This window comes from Protobothrops mucrosquamatus, unplaced genomic scaffold (assembly GCF_001527695.2).
Source record: "Protobothrops mucrosquamatus isolate PMUCROS unplaced genomic scaffold, P.Mucros_1.0 scaffold732, whole genome shotgun sequence".
Taxonomy (NCBI): Eukaryota; Metazoa; Chordata; class Lepidosauria; order Squamata; family Viperidae; genus Protobothrops; species Protobothrops mucrosquamatus.
Window position 1 is genome coordinate 278,596 of NW_015387006.1, and position 6,000 is coordinate 284,595.

Consider the following 6,000-nt stretch of genomic DNA (forward strand, 5'->3'; position numbering starts at 1 on the left):
TAATTGCATTCTGAAAAGAGGAAGGAGAAAGAAGTAGAATTCACATTTTTATTCCAATAACTTTTCCTCCTATAAATTATTGTGCCATATTTTCCCCTTATTCAACACAGCTGTTATAAATCACCCGTTTGCTCTGCTGCACATTCTTTTCTTCCCTTGATAGAAAAGTCCATTGAAAATGTACCAAATTTAGCCCCAAGCTGAATCTCTAATGAGATCAAAAGAGAAGTTCTGGACAATAAACCAGAGTTGGATTGTGAATCCTTATATATGCACACTAGCAGATACACACATGCATATAGATCACACCAGCAGACAGACATCTACCTATAGAACAAACACAACTCACACACTTATATACATGTACAGACATTCTATCTTGTTTCATTGGTCATACAGAGTTTATATTACAAAATGAATCTCTAGTTTCTAGCTCAAAAGCATTTCAAGTTCTCTTCTGCAGAAACTGGTCTACTGTATCTAGTCTGGGGAACTATTTGTTTGTTTATACCCTGCTTTTATTATTTTTATACAAATCTCAAGACAGTGAATACACATAGTAAGCTCTGCAAATATTCATTTTGGGGTTCACTGCAAGCATTCTAATGCATGAATGAAACATTGGGGACAGATTTTGCCCTTGTGATACAGCCGCATTGAAGGAGAATTTACAAGGGCCGAAAAAGCATGCAAGTACTTTTTTAATCCAAACTTTGAATCCTTAAGTGACTTACCTTTCTGAACACACAGATCTAACACAATTCTTTCAGCTTTTAAGGCAGAGAGAGACTTTATACTCACCAATTTAGAGAGTCCATTAAACCTTACTGAGCTTGCTGTCCTACTTTCTTATCTTAATTTGTTAACTACACAATGTTGCATTGTATGCTGTTAATTGGAGGCTTTCTTGCATAGGAAAGACACTATGTGTCCTACATAATACACTGTGCATTAAATAGAAGCACTTGGATTTTAAGTTTAATTAGACCCATTGAAATCAATAGAATGAAATTAGCACAAATCTTAAAACCTTGAATTTCATTCCTATCTCATTAAAAGGCATTATATTACTTGTTTTCTGGCTTTGATGTATCATCTTGGCACTTACTAAGCTTACACAAGCAATCTAAAGGATTTAGGTAGTTAATATGAAATATATCCTATCAGGAAGAATTTGATTGCTAGTGTCATCAAAAGACTTATATCTGCCTTAGGCCTTTGTACGTCAGAATAATACTTTAGTCCATTTGAAGCATAATGGTTTTATTTGCAATTTCTCCAAAAACAAATTAGATTTTAATGGAAAAGAGAACAATATTATTTAATATAATTTATTGTTATATCCAATCAAGCTGAAATATTAGCTACAATTATATGAATGAGTTTTTCTATTTTTGTCTAAAGGAAGAATATCCCCAAGTAAATTTTCACTTAAAACAGACACATTGATAAACTGATGCATGAAGGTTTTTTTTCTAATTGTCTTCCCTCTTTTGAATTCCAATTCAGTTCAGTTAACAGAAAAGCTCTGAAAAAGTCCTTCCATCTATAGAAGGATATTGTCGGATAGAACTATTTATTTCAGAACACAAACACATTAACATATGGGCTCATCAGATTCCTCATTCTTAGCGGGAGGGGGGTGGAAGCAAAAATGCCACTATTTGAGTCATAACATTTATCCAAGCCCCATTTTATTATTTGGCTTGGTTTCCATTGCCATTCCAGATGAGTTCTTGGATGCATCGTTTTATAACTTTTCACTAATTTATTAATGTGATCATAAATGCAACTTCAGTTCGTATTTTTAAGATGATTTTTCGACTTGGGAGTAATATTTTTCGCTGTTGTTGTTTGAGTCACATCACCCCATCATGCCACTTGCTTTCCCAGCAGGACTATTGAAGTGAACAAAGATTGCACACTTCTGGCTTATATCTTCTGTCCTGAGCAATTCCATTGATTTATCATTAATAGTACAGTTAGTACTAGTGGTGGCCTAGTGATGAAGATTCTCGCCTCCCACTTGAAAAGTTGAGAATTCATTCCTAGTGGCAGATGTATCTTCCAAGGTTACTATTTTCTTTTTCCTGGGCTCAATCACTTTCTTTCTGCTAGCATACGCCGGTTGCTTTTGCTCGCTTACACTTATCCCCTTTTTTGGTTCTATTCCGGCCGATGAAAGCTTAGCTTTAGCTTTTGTATTAAACAGTTTTTGTTTTAATATTATCCTGGTGCTCGGACTATTTTATTTCTATTATATGGATTTACCCAGGATTCGCATTTTTGGTGTGTGTATATATATATATACAATATACTGCTCACAAAAATAAAGGGAACATTTTACCATGGAACTGAAGAGGTTTGTGTTCCCTTTATTTTTGTGAGCAGTATGTATATATATATTATTGAGTATTCTAAAAATAAAAAGGTGATTCCTGGGTAAATTCATGTTAACAAGTACCAAAAATGTAAGACCACCAGGAAGGAAAACTTGTAGAAAGAGGGAAGGTGGCAAGGAAGCCACAATGGAGGGTGCTAAAAAGAAAAATAGGGAGGGCAAACAACAGGAAAATGCACTGCACATGAAATCAAAGACCCCCCTCAACTTACGACCAAAGAAGGGAAAGAGTAAGGGCGAGGATAAGGAAAGTAAGAACGTAACAGCTAGCAATATGGATCTTAGAACTCAAACGCAGGTGGATTGGCTGGGACCTGTAACGAGGTCCAGGAGCCGGGTGCAAAGAGCACCATTCCCATAAATAGCCTTCCCATCGACTGGAGGTTACCCTGATGATGCTGGCAGCTGCCGGCGAAAGCTTGGTATATTTTTAAAATTTTATTAAAACTTTTTATAGTTTTTAAAACTTCCTGGTGGTCTTACATTTTTGGTACTGGTTAACATATATATACATATATATATATATATATATATATATATATATATATATATATATATATATTTATATATATATANGTACAGTTAGTACTAGTGGTGGCCTAGTGATGAAGATTCTCGCCTCCCACTTGAAAAGTTGAGAATTCATTCCTAGTGGCAGATGTATCTTCCAAGGTTACTATTTTCTTTTTCCTGGGCTCAATCACTTTCTTTCTGCTAGCATACGCCGGTTGCTTTTGCTCGCTTACACTTATCCCCTTTTTTGGTTCTATTCCGGGATAAAAAAAAAAGGGGGATAAGTGTAAGCGAGCGAAAGCAACTGTCGTATGCTAGCAGAAAGAAAGTGATTGAGCCCAGGAAAAAGAAAATAGTAACCTCGGAAGATATCAACACAGCAAGAGACGCGTGCCCTTTAAGAACAAACCAAGTAGAGAAAACGGACAGACCGATGACTAGATCGAGAAGCTGGGCGCAGAGCCGTCCGGCAATATAAAAAGGACTCCCAGTAATCTTGTATTATGCTCTGATGATGTCGGCAGTGTTGGCCGACGAAAGCTTAGCTTTAGCTTTTGTATTAAACAGTTTTTGTTTTAATATTATCCTGGTGCTAGGACTATTTTAGTTCTATTATATGGATTTACCCAGGATTCGCATTTTTGGTGTGTGTATATATATATACAATATACTGCTCACAAAAATAAAGGGAACATTTTACCATGGAACTGAAGGGGTTTGTGTTCCCTTTATTTTTGTGAGCAGTATGTATATATATATATTATTGAGTATTCTAAAAATAAAAAGGTGATTCCTGGGTAAATTCATGTTAACAAGTACCAAAAATGTAAGACCACCAGGAAGGAAAACTTGTAGAAAGAGGGAAGGTGGGAAGGAAGCCACAACGGAGGGTGCTAAAAAGAAAAATAGGGAGGGCAAACAACAGGAAAATGCACTGCACATGAAATCAAAGACCCCCCTCAACTTACAACCAAAGAAGGGAAAGAGTAAGGGCGAGGATAAGGAAAGTAAGAATGTAACAGCTAGCAATATGGATCTTAGAACTCAAACGCAGGTGGATTGGCTGGGACCTGTAACGAGGTCCAGGAGCCAGGTGCAAAGAGCACCATTCCCATAAATAGCCTTCCCATCGACTGGAGGTTACCCTTTGAAGAAAACACAACATGCAGGAAATGTCAGGTAGGCAGGAACCCAGACATCTAGGCTTTTATATTTAAATTCCTTGAAGTCTATAGGGACCCAGGGAAACTTTGCCAGAGGTGGTGACACATACTCCCCCTGGGAAATTCCCAACAAAAACTAGGCTGGTGAATTTTGGACGTCCTGTAATTTCAAAATCTCTTTCAATGATATCCCCATTTAAAGGACAATACTGTAGTCTGTTCAATACTTATTCAGAAACAAGAGCTGTGATCCAAATTAGCTGTTCATACTCAAGACTATTGACTCAAGATGGATTATTGATGAGATAGTGGTCCAGGTATTAAATCAAATAGTTTCTGATTCAAGTTATTTCTCTCAACTCCTTTGTTTTTTCTGGTTTCTTGATACTTTCTTTTTGCTAATGTTCTTTGACAATTGTTGCTAAATACTCTAAAAAGCTCTCCTTACAGGCTTGCACAAGTCATATTTTATCATATGCAATCCAAGAAAAATGTTATTTGGTCACCTTCTTTGCTATTTTAATTATAAAAATGACAGTTCACCAGGGAGCATCAAGAAGCAAACAACCGCAATATGTGTTTTGTTGACTCTGCTAAAGTTGTGTGGGCTCAGAGTTGTACAGAGTTGTAATTTCTGGAGTGACATCAATGGTCCATATTTTTATTATCAAACTTAGTGACATACTAAGGATAAAAATCAAAAGAGAAAAACCTAAAAGAGAAATTTTCTAGAAAGTTAGTTACAATAGTCAGTAGAGGGGGCACACATACATGTCCAAAGAAGAAATTTCAAAATAGTGAAGCTACCCAAAATCTCCTCCCATCAGTTCTTAAAGATGGCATTCAAATTTTCTAGAGCTTGGCTCTAAATCTGGGCATGTCCATAAGAGATGGATGCAAAGACCCTTTTGTCATCAATCAACTACTTTTATGCCAGAAAAAATTAAAAAAAACATGTTTTCCATGTCTGAAAATTGGCTTTCACTAATGTCTTATATATTGAGTAATTGTTTCATAAATATATATATTGATGCAGAAAGTTGAGGCAGAATGTTAATATTATTCAATGGAAGTGAAATGAAGAGATGTTCAGTACAGCAAAGGTAGTACATTTTACTATCAGTTAATTAACAGAACATCAGAAATCAATTGTTGTATTTGGTGTGTGAATTTAGACTGAGATGCAGGATGTACCGCATGGGAAGTCACCAGTTTCCCTTGAGACACCAGGCTTCATCAACATCTAGCCATTTAGAGAAAATGAACTGTCACATCCTGTTTAAATTCCATTACTTTTTTAAGTTCCTTTCCCCAGTTCTGTGACTTATCATCTAAATAAAACTGCAACATTTATTATAAACCAGAACAAGGACCACAAGGGCTGAATAACTTCCATCTTGTTTTGTTCATTGTGAAAAAGCAATGTTGACACTGGATTATTTCAAACTTTTGCTAAATGTATTTTTTAATTAAATAATGTAGTAAAGCAGAAAATTAAATCAAAGAGGAGAACATGAATGAAAAAAGTTGGATAATTGCTGTAATTTGTATATCGCCTATTGGATCTTTTGAACTGTTCCTATTCTAAAAGAAAAAGAAAGCAAGGGTATATATTTTGGATTGCTGCTTCACCACATGTTAGTTGGATAAAGAGCTACAGTATGTCATGAAGTTATATGATTACATCGTGATCCTATGAATTCTTACATGATAATGAATCCTAGTGGAACCAATGGCATTTATGGTACCATTCTGGTGCCTTTCTGAGGGGAAATACTGTATTTGATTATTTAATTTAAACTCATATTTTAGGACATGAAAAATGCATTGAATGCAGAATGGCACCTACCTTATCCAACCACAGTAGAAAAGTATTTTGTGGCAACTGTACAAAGAAGAATGCATAACACGGGAGCCAATATT